The sequence below is a fragment of the Sus scrofa genome, chromosome 9 (assembly GCF_054392235.1).
Source record: "Sus scrofa isolate SSC_HxYL_T2T_F1_AM1 chromosome 9, Sscrofa_HxYL_maternal_Yorkshire_Landrace_v2.0, whole genome shotgun sequence".
Lineage (NCBI taxonomy): Eukaryota > Metazoa > Chordata > Mammalia > Artiodactyla > Suidae > Sus > Sus scrofa.
This window is the reverse complement of record NC_139391.1, coordinates 120,447,207-120,461,531: the sequence shown is the minus strand read 5'-3', so window position 1 is coordinate 120,461,531 and position 14,325 is coordinate 120,447,207. Positions and strand designations below refer to the sequence as shown.

At 38.6% G+C, this 14,325-nt stretch overlaps 1 protein-coding gene across 12 annotated transcripts in view; it reads left to right on the top strand.

The window, feature by feature from the left end:
- Positions 1–14,325, top strand: part of TNFSF4 (TNF superfamily member 4) — a 328,053-nt gene that overhangs the window by 196,915 nt on the left and 116,813 nt on the right. For 4 of the 12 annotated variants that reach the window (XR_014814401.1, XR_002346947.2, XM_084974661.1 and 1 more), the window contains one exon: positions 2,110–2,225. The exons of the other annotated variants lie outside the window; for them this stretch is intronic. The gene's annotated coding sequence lies outside the window, so the exon portion shown is untranslated. The remainder of the gene's footprint in view (positions 1–2,109; positions 2,226–14,325) is intronic. 12 annotated transcript variants of the gene reach the window in all.

Sequence of the window (14,325 nt, the reverse complement as noted above, 5' to 3'; positions counted from 1 at the left end):
TGGACAATAAATGGCAGTTATTGTTATATCATTTTTTGAGAGCTCCCCAGATGTTCTGTGCTGTGATTGAGAATACACAGCGTACATAGCTAGGTATTAGGGAATATAAAAATAAATGTGACTGTCAGGCTCAGTACAGAACTAGAAAAGGTGGCGAGGCACATAAACTGATCATTTGGAAGTCAAGGGATGGTGGGGAAAATCACAGGAAACACAAAGAAGGACACCCAGTTCAGTTTGGATGGGGGGCTGAGAAAGCTTTCCCATAGGAAAGATATTTGAGCAGAATCGTAAAAGAAGAGTGATAATAGAGGCTGTTGATTGAGGGTTGGCTCAAGTACTCCCTATACTTTAGAAACCAGACAAGGAGGTGCCTATTCTATTTTGAGATGACCAAGACTCTCACCTGGTAGGAGGCCATCCCTCTTCTGTACAAAGTTGGGGCATATTGAAAAATATATACATACTTCCAGTAACTTACCTTGTTCTCTCATATTGTATTTTTGCAAAAGCTTTTTTTGCTCTCTTCAATACCTTTTACTGCATCACCCATTAAACTAATTCATACCCATCTGTTAAATACTCATCCTATGTCACTTCCTCTTAGAAGGATTTCTCATTTTCCTCGTTGAATTGGATATTATCCTTCCATTCTCTTCCTACTCCTGCATGCTCTTTATATTCATTAATGATTTTTTTGGTGTGTGTTCCAGCATAGTTTTAGCTTTTGGAATATAGACTTTATGTCCTATTAGGATGGCTTTATTATTATTCTTTTTTTATTAATCCAACAAACAATCATTAAGACCTATATGCCAGGCACTACTGTGCACTGAGAATAAAGAAGTGATTAAGTAAGGTTTCTGCCATCAGAAGTCTGCAGTTTAGCAAGAAAAATAAATATGCAATATATTCTAGTACGAGATACAGGAATTATGACAGAGTTTTGTAGTAGCACAAGAAAAAACCTAATCAATACTGTGAGGCTCACAGAAGACTTTAAGAGGAAGTAGCCCTTGAATTGTTTCCTGAAAGATAATTAAGAATTTACTCAAGGGAAAAAGCGGGTTCAGTTGAAATAAACATTATGTTCAAAGGTGTGAATAGCCATTTGGGCATTTGGGGAAGCAATGTTGTTTCAGTATATCAGTGGATAGTGTGAAAGAAGAGGAACACCCATCATAGATGAAGCTAAAGGGATTGACAAGTGAGAGCCTTGTATACCAGCTTAAACAGCTTAAACCCCAGAGCATGGAGGAGTTAAGGTTTATAGGAAGGGAATTTTGTGACTAATTTTACCATCCCTAGATGACTTTTGCAATAGAGAGGATGGAGTAGAAGAGCCAGTAAGGCCAATTAGGAGGCTATTACCACAAAAGCAAATTAAAGTCATGAATGACATTTTTTTTAAAAAAAGATAGAAATCATTTCTAGATCCTCAACTTCCAAATATATTCCTTAAATTTTTTTTTTTTTTTTGCTTTTTAGGGCCACTGGTGCAGCATGTGGAAGTTCCTAGGCTAGGGGTTGAATCAGAGCTATAGCTGCTGGCCTATGCCATAGCCACAGCACTGCCAGATCTGAACTACTTCTCCAACCTACACCACAGCTCATGGCAATGCCAGATCCTTAACCCCCTGAGCAAGGCCAGGGATTGAATCTGCATCCTCATGAATACTAGTCAGCCACACCGGGATCTCCTATTCCTTAAAATTTACCTGACATTCCATCACCTGGGTCAGACGGTTTTCTGGACTCCTTTCTCAGCTACTTTTTACATTTGGCCTCTCTCTCTTTTAGAAAAAAAAGTCCTATTTCTCACTCATTCTGAATTTTACTAAGCTACATTGTTCTGGGAGTAAGAACCGGGACCATTTGAAATATTGGTATTGGAGAAATCACCTTTGGTCAAGGTACCATAAAGTTGTTTTTAGTTTGTTTTGTTTTACTTACTTTGCCTTACGTATATTTCCACGAAAGACAAAGCATACACAGAAACAAGATATTTTGCCTTGGGTTGTGACATTCAGAATTCACATTTGCTGTAGAGTGGGGCAGTAAAATTATGGCAATTTTCACTTAACAGTTTGTTTCGTGTCCCTCCCCCAGTGCCACTGAATGTTGTAACCCTGAGGTATCCCAAGGGAGTGTCATAAGCCAACAGCAGAATTTTAGAAAGAACCTGGACGAAGGTCAAATTTATTGCCGTCATTAACAAATCTAGGGTAAGTTTCAGTCCCTCCTCTCTCTTTGTCTTTCTCAGAATTATAATTCAAAAGGGAGCAGGTTGTTACAGAGAAGAGTATTAAGTAGCCTCTGCTAAATTGTCAGCTTCAAGATTTGATAGAAAGTATATTTAAATGTAGAGTTAAGTCGAATATTTACAAAAAATTAAATGTTTACATTTAAATACAGTAACACGAAAAAAATTATATGTAGTGTATTAATCGAAGTTCTCCAGAAAAAAAGAACCAATAGGTTAGAGGTATTTATTTACTTCACTTATGTATTATGAGAAATTGGCTTATGAGATGATAGAGGCTAAGAAGTCTCATCAGCTGTGGTCTGCAGTCTAGAGACCCAGGAAAGCCAGTGTTGTTCTTCAGTCTGGTCTGAAGTCCTGACAACCAGGGAGCTGACAGCGTAAATCTTAGTCCCAGGGCAAGAGGAAATAAGGTGAAATGTCCTAGTTCAAACAGTGAGGCAGGAATAAAAGGGGCGACTTTCTCCTTCCTCTACCTTTTATAGATTAGATGGTGCAAGGGTGATTGGGGGGTGGGGGGTGGGGTGGGTGTAGAGGCTACATTATTGAGTTCATGGATTCAAGAGCTAATAACATCATTCAGAAATACCTTTATAGACACAATCAGAAATGTTTAATCTGAGCACCCCATGGCAGGTCAAGTTCATACATAAAATTAACCATCACAAAGTGATTGCTGTGGTGTACATCCCAGATTCTCCCTTTAAAATCAAGATACCGATTTCTCTGGCTGCTTGGAATGGTGACTTCTCACAGCCCTGTTTCCAACTTGATGGCTGCTTACAAATCTGCCCTTCTCAATGCTATAGTCCTCCCTGGGGTCAGCCTTCATGTAGTGACTAGCTCAGTGTAGGCATATTAAGGCCCCACCACTTGCCTTCATTTGAAACATCTCCATAGGGCCATTCCTGCTTTAGGTCTCAAACTAAAGGAAGTGCCTCACCACAGGAGTAACAGCTACAACTTGTAAAAAATTAATAAACTGAAACGTCAATTAAATAGAGTTGGGAGATCAAAAAGGGGAACTTTCATACTCTGTGATAAAAGTGATAGCAGAGCCCAACAGGAAGAAGAAAAACTCTTTTTTTCCTGACAAGGTTTCAGCCAATGAAAGTCATGGACTCTTTGTTTACTATAACCCTCCTAATTTCCTTTTCCCCTCTATAAAAGCATTCTCCTTTGCCTTGCAGTGTGAGAATTTGTATGTGACTCACAGGGTTGCAGATCCTGAATTGCACTTCTCTGCTGATCCCAAATAAATCATCTTTGCAGGGAAATATCTGTCTATTTCAGGTCAACAAAGTAATAATCATTTGTTAAGCATTGGTAAAAGCCCTTTTCTAGTTTACTTTACAGAGATTGAGAAAGCGAATAACTGTAATTGCTGGGTAATAAATTCTTTAGTGAGTTAGGTGGTTTCAAATTTTTTGCTTTCAACAAAATTGCAATAGGATCAGATTGGGTTGTCAGATAATGCACATTAGGTATAATTTCTGATGATAGCTTATTAAGTGATTTCTGAATGTAACTTGGAAAAAATCCAAAGAATTGAGTAAATTTCCTACAGTAAATCTCCTTCAGTTCCCATATGTTTATATAAACAAGGTTTCACAGTTTAATTTATAAAACTAAAATAAAGATAATGTTGGATCTTATCTCATTTAGCCTGAAGTATTATTCAACCAAGGATAAACAAATTAAAGCGCCATTCACCTCATTAAATTATACTTCCAGTAAAATTTTGCTTCTACATATTACTTGATAGGTTGTATACTGCTAATAATTTTTGTTGTAATTTAATCCAGAGAAGATTTTTTAATAGAGTCTTATAGTAATAAGAAATAAAATAAAGAAATATCAACTAATATATTTATTTTATTGAGGGAAATGTAATAGGGTAATAATTAAAAGTTAAAAATTTTAAATGTTAATTTTTTTGGATAAAAATCTGTGGAGGGAAATAGAATGGAAGTATCATTTCAAGGAGAAAAAGAAATGATATAAAATTTCTAACCATTGAAGAAGTACCAACTTGTGTATTTTAAACAATAAATAATGGCAAGTATGAAGTTTCTCCTCTTCTCTTTGGACAAATATTAAAGAGTTTCAGTGTTGTTTTAAAATTGTAATACTTACAATATTGCAAGGATTATATAATTTTAACTATTTAAACATTAGAAAACTTGTAGATATCAGCTTACATATATGTGAGGAAAGAACATAATTTTTTAAAACTTCTTTTAGGGGATATGTAAGCAATAAAAATTGGTTGCTGCCCTAGATAAAGATGCTCCTGCTTTATGCTCCCATAGGAAATTTGTAATCTCTCAATTGAATTTTATCATAATGTGATATTAATTTGTTTTGTTCAGTGGTTTATAATATCTGAAGGCAAGAACTCCTTGCTTAGCATTGTATCTCCAGAGCCTTCTATGTTGCCTGATATAGAGCAGCTCAATAATATGTATCCTTAAGAATCAAAACGTTATTCAAAGTGAAGAAAGCTGAAAACAATTTAAATGGCCATCAGTAGATGAATGGGTAAATGTGAATTATGGTAATCCACATGTTGGAATACTGTGGATATTCTAAAAACTTATGTTATCAAAGAATACTTAATATTAAGGAGCCAGGTCAGAGTGCCAGTCTAGATTCTGGTTTGATCTGTCATAGAGTTTTCCTGAATGAAAAAAAAAAAGTGTGTAATCCCATGTTTTGGAGAAACCTCTCTCACAGCTATATATGCTGATGTAATAAATAATTTGGCTGGCCTTTGTCTCTGATTACTGGGAGGCAGTCTCTAGACTCATGGAACAAAAATTTAGCTGGCTTTTATCCCTGATTTCTGGAAGTAGCCTTTAAATCTTTGAAATTTCTCAAGTGATAAGATTATCTTTGTTACTCATGGTGTGCCCTAATAGTTTGTGCTGGGGAGATGACTCAAGAAGAGGAGCTGGCCATGTCAGAAAGACCAACCACATGATTAGAGATTGGGGCTTTGAGCCACAGAGATACCAGCCTGACATTCAGGGAGAGAATGTTGGACCTGGAGACTGAATTCAACTACATGGGAAATGATTTAATTAATCATTTATATGTAATGAAATCCCAATTAAAAACTCTAGATACTGAAGCTCAGCTTGGCTCTTCTGGTTGGCAGTGCTCTATGTATGATCATACATGATGTGCTGGGAAGGATATCCTGCAGTTATTGTTAAGGGTATATCAACTCTCTAGCTCTATATCGTAATTTAGTTCTTGATTGCTTTTACAAACCCTGATAAGATTTCATACTGGTCCATTACATTGATGACATTATGCTAATTGGACCAAGTGAGCAAGAAATAGCAACTACTCTAGACCTATGGTAAGATATTTGCATGTCAGACCATGGGAAATCCAATAAAAGTTGATGGACACTCAGCCCTCAGTGAAAATTCTGGGAGCACAGTGGTGTCGGGCATGTCAAGATATTCCTTCTAAGGTGCAACATAAGTTGTTGAATCTGGTCCATCCTAAAACCAAAAAGAGGCACAATTCTTAGAGAGCCTCTCTGGATTTCGAAGTCAATATATTCCTCATTTGAATGTGCTACCCTGACCCATTGACTGAGTGACTCAAAAGACTTCTAATTTTCAGAGGAGTCCAGAACAAGAGAAGGCTCTGCAACAGGTCCAGGCTTCTGTGTAAGCTGCTTTATCACTTGGGTCGTATGGCCCAGCAGATTCATTGGTGCTTAAAGTGTCAAGTGGCAGACAGGGATCCTGTTTGGAGCCTTTAGCAGGCTCCTACAGGTAAACCACAGCTACTTCTTTAGTTCCTTGGGATTTTGGAGAAAAGCTGTGCCATTTTCTGATAACATCCATAAGGATACCTACTCTTCTTTTGAGAAGTAGCTCTGGTCTACTACTGCTCTTTAGTAGAGACTAAACATTTAAGCATAGACCATCAAGTTACTGTATGACCTGAGCTATCCACCATGAATCTGATCCATTAAGCCCAGAAGTAGGGTATGGACAGCAGCACTGCATTGAGTAGAAATGGTATACATGTGATTGGGCCTGCACAGGCCCTGAAGGCACACGTTAGATGAGAAAGTGGCCCCAGTGTCCATGGTTCCCGCTCCAGCTACATTGGTTTCTCTCTCCCATCCTGCATGCATTGCCTCATGAGTTTCCTGTGGTCAGTTGACAAAGGAAAAAAAGACTTAGGCTTGGTTTTCAGGTGGTTCTGTATGACATACAGGAAGCATCTGAAAGTGGACAGTTGTAGCAGTATGACTTCTTTCTGGGACATCCTGAAAAGACAATGGTGAAGAGAAATCCTTCCAGTGAGTAGAACTTTGAGTAGTGTATCTGGTTGTTCACTTTACCTGAAGGAGAAGTGGCCAGATGTGCAATTATATACTGATTCATGGACTGTGACCAGAGGTTTGGCTGAATGGTCAAGGACTTGGGATGAACAAAATTAAAGACAAGGAAATTTGGAGAAAGGTATGTGGATAGATGTGTCTGAATAAGCAAAAGATATGAAGATATTTGTGTCCATGTGAATGCTCATCAAAAGATGACTTCAGCAAAGGAAGATTTTAATAATCAAGTGGATAGGATGCCCCATCTGTGAATAATAGCCGCTTTCCCCAGCCACCCCTGTAATTGCCTGGTTAGCTCATGAACAATGTGGCCTTGGTGCAGGATTGGAGGTTATGCCTAACTCACTAACATAAACTTCCACTCACCAAGGCTGACCTGGCTTTGGCCACAAGTGAATGCTATGGTCAACACTGAATTATAATATGGCATCATTCAGCTGCCCTGAACTCCAGATGATGGGGTTCAGGGCAGGCTGCCTCAAGATGTACCTGTTGGCATGTGGATCATTTCATGCTGAAAATAAGTAAAGGTCCAAATGCTTCTTGTCCTTTACTGCCTAAAAGAACTGAAGATAGGTGGCCTATCCCAGGAATGAGCTATCACTATCACCATGGATAACAAAATATGAACTAGGTATGGTATACAGGGAGGAACCTAGCAAGGCCTGTTTCATCCAAGTCCTGACTATGTCCCTTTGTCTTCCTTGGCCAGCAAACATTTTTTTACCAAACTTTAACTCTTTTTATCTTGCTGTGAATCACCTTACTTCCCTTTGAAGTCCCAGGCACTTGCCACCTCCTTGCTCCAGAATAGTATATGTACTTCATCTTGCCTTTCTGTCTTTGGAAATCTTCATGCTTTTTTGGATTACCTATATGTATGTAATAAATTGGATTTTCTCCTATTAGTATGCCTTATGTCATTTTAATTGCCAGCCAAATGAACTAAGAACTCCAATTGATGGAGTCATCAAGATAATTCACAGGCTGACAAAATCTGGATGAAAAGCTGCTTCCTCCTGAAGGCTCCTGAAGATGAAGAGATCCTGGGACGTCTGGCAAAGGGTGGCAGAATGTAAAATTTCTTACCATGTCAACCTCCCAGAATTTCAGTCTGTAGGATCTGATGGAGTGAAAGTTATGAGAATCTTTTTTTTTTTTTCCTTCACTCTAAATTTGAATTAGCAGGTGAATATATTTGTGCAGCTAGTTCCTTGACTCCTACTCTTTGGAAAATTGGTAGAGCACTCTGGATTGTTGATCCTTTTCTTCTCAGAGATAACCAGTGTCTTTCTTTGTCTCTGTCTACTGGGTCATTTGTCATAAGAAGTAAATTCTGTGGGGTTAGACACAGGCTTAGGCCCTATAAGCCTGGACCTGCCCTGGAGTCTGGTGAGTTTGTGGATCTCACCAGACTTGTGTCTGCTTAAACTTTGCTGGGGATTAATAGGGACATGAGGTAAAAGCTATGCTAGGGGATTTCTTGGAAGCCACAGCCAGATCCCTGGTGGGCATGGATCATGTATTTGACAGCCATTAGGTATTTGTCACCTCAAGAAGGAACCCATGAAAGGATAATTTGGTCAAGGAATCAGTTGGATGGACACTAGGTCACCTGCCAAGCTCAAGAAAGTTTCTGTGCAGTGTGGTCCTCTGTAAAACATCATATACTCTCAAACCCTTCAGGTCATCCCTCTTAGGTGTTAGTGTGGCTCTAAGAAATCCAAAACTTACCTAAAGCTGTTAATGTATATATAAGAAAGAAAAGTGTAGATGAGGTTTTTCCTTCTTTCTTTTTATGTGTTCCAAAGAGCTTGGTGTTTCAGCCAATGAGAAAATCCTTTTGGGTATTTGATACCTGGAATTTACTGGGGTGCATCTGTTGGCCAGCTGAATAGACTGGGGTTCTGAGACATGAAGTCATAAACAGCACTCTCTTTGTCCGGCTATACAATGTCTCAGGGGAGTTCGTCATTAGAGGACTTAGTCCATAAGGGTCCTTTGTCATCTTAGTCTTCGTTGCTTATTAGTGCTGGAGAAGTCCATTCCAGTACAACCTTCCTGGTGCCATAAGTTAGTGGGTTTGTGGCTGGAAGTGTCTCACATTTTTGTGGGATACCAGAGATAATACCACACTGCCTGTGCCACAAAGATCTTTACTTTCTTAGAGTATTTTGAGGAGTGACCTTTGGATCATGGGGGCTGCAGAATCTGTATTCCCACCAGGAATGCTCTTGGAGTTGAGAATTCCTCCCTCTGTGCCCAGATGTCCTTTTCTTTTTCTGGTAGTGTTCCCTGAATCTTTAACAAGATATCAGTAAGGTTACTAGAAGTCTCAAAGGGAAAGGCAGTGGTTAATTGTTTTGTAAAACCACTGTTTTGGCAGCCTGATCTGAAAGAGTTTCCTCTTACTTCTGCATTGTCAGACTTTGAATGACCCCATGCTTTAATAATAGCAAGTGTATTTGGAAGCAGATTTGTATCTAATAGTTCTGCTACTTGTTTTCCATTTTTGATAGTCTGTACTAAGGATGTTGAAATACTCTATTTCCAAAGCATGCCACAATCATATGTCACCCTAAAAGCATAGCGTGTAAATATTAGCAGATTTTCCTTTTGCAAACTGGCAGGCACTTGGTAGTGCTATTATTTCAGCCTTTTACATTAGGCAAGGGAGCATTTTCAAAGACAGACCCTGGAGAAACAATGGCATGATAAACCTGGTACTTTCCACGAGGTTCTCGCAGATATGAACCTTCAGTGAATAATATAAAATCAGGAATCTCCATAGGTATTTCTTGAAGATCAATTGTAGGAATAATAGGAATAAAAGATTGTCAGTTAAAACAATACAATTATGTTTTCCATTATTGATGTCTGATTCTTCTGGGAGCAAGGTGACTGGATTAAATTTGTTATACCTGTGTGGAAAGTTATGTTTGGTGAGAGCAAGTCAGACTCATGAGAAATTAAATAGTTTGCTGAGTAATGTTTGTATGAAAGTTCCGTAAAGCTTCCTCAGAGTGGGGAATAAAGGCAGTGAGAGGGTGATCCATGACTATCTCTTCTGTGGCCCGACACAGCACAGCTATTGCTCTGACAGCTCAGAGATAAGGGAGAAGGCCCTTAGGACCAAATCTGGTTGTTGCCAGTAACAACCTATTGGTCAGTGGTAGCTGCCAGGTTGCTAGGTTAATACTCCTAGTGTAGTGACACCCTTGTTTTCATATACAAAGAAAAAAAAGGGTAAATCATAATTTGGATGTCCTGAGGCTGGATGGAGCCTTTGCCAGGAATTTTTTTAGGGTGTATGTGGCTTCAAAATGTTCTCTTTCCCAATAAAGAGGTTCAGGTTGGTCTTGTTTAAGCAAATTATATAGTTCTTGGACCAATTAGAAAAATCTGGAGTCCAATTCCTGCAGTAACCTACAAGGTCTAAGAATCCCCTTGAGTGTTCTTTTGTCTCAGGGGCGGGGAAAGTCAAAATGTCTTTTACTCTAAATAAGTTAAAAGCCTTTCTTTAAATATCATTTAAATATCATCTCACATTAACTTTGCAAAATTTTAATTTCTCCTTGGACACTTTATGTTCCTTTTAAGATAGCTTCTGAAGTAAGTAAAGGGTGTCTTGCTGTTTACCGAAGAATTCGAATATGACAGCAAATCATTTATATAGTATTTCAAAACTGACTTATGAGGAAAAACTTAGATCATCTAAGTCCACCTTCGACATCTGAGAAAGTAAGTGGGATTTTAAGTATATCCTTGTGGCGTTACAGTCCACATATATTGCTGTTCATTCCAAGTGATGGCAAAAAGATACCAATCATCAGGATGTACAGGGGTACTAAAGAAAGCTCTGCAGAGACTTATCACAAAAAACAAGTCACTGTTTTTAGGAATATAGGACAGTAATTTATGGGGGGTTGACACTATAGAATGGTGAGGAATACCATTGATTGATCTCACATCTTGTACAAACCTCCAACCCTTGCCATTAGTTTTTCTTTTTTAATTTATATTTTACATTGGAGTAAGGCGTATTTGCAATGTTGTTTTAGTTTCAGATGTATGGCAAAGTAATCCACTTACATATATACACACATATGATTGTTATTTTTCCCATGTAGATTATTACAGAATTTTTATTAGAGTTCCCTGTGCTATGGAGTAGGTCCCTGTTGATTATCTAGTCTATATTTGGTAATATGTATATGTCAATCCCAAACCCTCAATCTATCCCTCCCTCAATAGCACATTTCCCCTTTGGTAACCATATATTTGTTTTCAAAGTCTTTGAGTCTGTTTCTGTTTTGTAAATAAGTTCACTTGTATAGTTTTTGAATCAGATTCCACATATAAGTGGTATATGATATTTGTCTGATTTTCTTCACTTAGTATGGTAATCTCTAGGTCCATCTATGTTGCTGCAAATAACATTATTTCATTCTTTTTTATAGCTGAATACAGTATTCCATTGTATATATGTACCACATCTTCTTTTTCCATTCATCTGTTGATGGACATTTAGGTTGCTTCCATGTCTTGGCTATTATAAATAGTGCTGCAATGAACATTGCAGTGCATGCATCTTTTCAAATTAAGATTTCCTCTGGATGTATTTCTAGGAGTGGGAATGTTGGATCATATAGTAGTTCAATTTTTGGTTTTGTAAGGAACCTCCATAGTGGTTGTACATTTAAATTCCCACCAACAGTGTAGTGTCCCTTTTATTTCCACCATCTTCAGTATTTATTGTTTACAGACTTTTTGATGATGGCCATTCTGACTAGTGTGAGGTGATAACCTCATTGTAGTTTTAATTTCTTTAAAAATTAGCCATGTTGAGCATCATTTCATGTGCTTTTTGGCCATCTGTCTGTCTTATTTGGAGAAATGTGTGTTTAGATATTCTGCCCATTTTCTTGATTGGGTTGTTTGTTTTTTGATATATAGTTGAGTGAGTTTGTATATTTTGGAGATTAATCTTGTTGGTCACTTTGTTTGCAAAGGTTTTCTCCCTTATATTTAGGTATTTAATCCATTTTGAGTTTATTTTTGTATATGGTGTTAGAGAATGTTCAGATTTCTTTCTTTCACAAGTAGCTGTCCAGTTTTCCCAGCACCACTCATTGAAGAGGCCATCTTTTCTCCATTGTATGTTCTTGCCTCCTTTGTCGTAGATTAATTGACCATAGGAACATGGGTTTATTTCTGGGCTTTCCATCTTGTTCCATTCTTCTGTGTGTCTGTTTTTTTTGTGCCAGTGCCATACTATTTTGATTACTATAGCTTTGTAATACAGTCTGAAGATAGACAGCATGATGCCTCCAGCTCTGTTCTTCTTTTTCAATATTACTTTGGTTATCTGGGATCTTTTGAGTTTCCATATAAATATTAAAAACTTTTTGTTCTAGTTCTGTGAAGAATGCCATTGTTAGTTTGATAGGGATTGTGTTGAATCTGTAGATTGCCTTGGGTAGTATAGTCATTTAGATGATATTGATTCTTCCAGTCTAAGAACACAGTATATCTTCTACACCCCTATCTTGTCTGGGATCAAGGGACTGCTTTTAGTTTCGATGTTTGCTGTATTTTTCCTTGCTGTGTGCTGGCTCTTATCCCCTTGATATAGGATCTACAGTTGTAGTGGTTTTTACATAGTACTGGGACAGTGAGAGCAGTGCCAGGTGCCTCCTCATGGGTCTCATAGGCGGCAGTAGCCCATGTCTGCCTCTGGAGTCCACAGTGGTGGCAGTGGCTTGCACCCACCTCCAGAGCTCCTGTAGACAGTGTCCTGTTGCCTGAGAGTGTCCTGTTCCCTAATCATAGGGAAAGAACTCTTATGGTGGTCCTGCCCCTCTCCTCACATGCCTCCCCCAAAGTGTTGCCTCTCCTCACATGCCTCCCCAAAAGTGTTGCCTTGCCTCTCTGGTGGGCCCAGGCTTCCTTTGAGCACACTCTCAGTTGCCCAAGTCTAGCCTCTTCAGGCTGTCTTTGTACTCCCACCTCCTATTCTCTTCCTGGTCTGACCTCAAGCCTCAGCTTCAGCACCCAGCCACCACCCTCATTGGTGGGCAAGTGTCTCAGGCCGGGGAGCTCAGGGCAGTGGTGCTGACTTTCTTTGCCACTCTCTGTTTTGCCTTCTGCAAAGTGGCTACTTGCTGTCCTCCTATGTTCTGAAGCTCCCCCTCTATACAGGCTGATCTCCCTGCCTATGAGGAGACTTCCCAGGGTGCAGGAACCTTTCTTCTTTAACAGCTCCCTCCCTGGCACAAGCCTCATCCCAATTCCTTTCTCTCTCTTTTTCCTTTTGTCTTACCTGGTTTAATGGGGGTTTTCTTGCCATTTTAGAAGTCTGAGGTCTTCTGCTGGCATTCAGTAGATATCTGTAAGAATCATTCCACTTGTAGATGTATTTTTAATGTATTTGGGGGGGGGAGGTTAGCTCCACATCCTACTCCTCCACCTTCTTAATCACTCCTATTTCACCATTAGGTTTTTTAACTTGCACAATGGTAGTGTTATAAGGGCTGGTACAAGGCACAATAAGCCCTTTCTTCATGTAAGCTTATATCAAGTGTTCTTTTCCTTCTATGGCTTTTTGCCTCAATTGGTATTGACAAATATTGGGAAGGGGGTTGTTGCGGCTTCTGGTGATTTTAATGGGTGATACAGAATGTGCTTTCCCTATGTCATTTGGATCAAGTTCCCATAATTCATGTATTAAGCCTAGCAGTTTTACTTGTTCTGCATCACCTTCATCATACATCACAAAATATGATGAAGGAAATCTGTTTGATCCTTCCAGTCTAAAAACATTTCCCCCTTAGGAATACAAGAAATATGGGCTTCATAAGTTTCTAATAAATCTCTACCTATTAGGTTAAATAAGGGTACTTTCTACTTGGAAAAAGGAAAGTCTTCCTTAAAGTTCTTATAAGTAAAATTCTAAAGGTGTAATGATTTAAGAAGCTTAACAGGTACTTTGGAAACTCCTATCATTTGCATTGAAGTATTACTCCAAAAGAGGGAGCCTTTACTTTTGGTAGTTTGGAACTGAAAAGGTGGCCCCTGCATCTATTAAAGCTTTAATTGTTTTTCCCAGTATTTTTATTTCCACTTCTCCCAGGATGTTAAGAAAGGAAAGATTCCCCATGTTTCCTTAGAGCAACTCTATTCTTGTTTAGGTCAGTATTCTCTGAAATCCTGAGAGAATTTGCCCTCAAAGTTTTTTTTCATTTTTCTACACTCGCTTCTCTGATGACCTAGTTTTTATAGTAAAAGTGTAAAAAAGGAACAGTGCTAGGTTCCTTTATCAGTGGTGGATAGAACGGGGTTTGTTAACCATTGACCAACCTTGATTACTTAGTTGGCTAAATTGAGGGTTCATAGCTTTTGTAGATGTATTTCTCTCCTTCCTTTTAATGGTTTTGGAAAGTTGGTTGGCGTTATAGGGCTCAACCTAAATTGTGTCTTTAAATAGGGTAGCCAACTCTTCCTCTATGCTTTCCGAAAAGGTGCAGTAAAGCAAAGGATCATTTTGATGGTTAAAGAGTGATTCAGGTGCCTTGCCAGATTATTATTTGAGAGTTATCTTGAACTTCTCATGATAATCTGGAATTGATTCATCTGGTTTTTGTTTACATTGCTTAGTCTTGAGTTTTACATTGCTTGAGTCTAGAGTTTC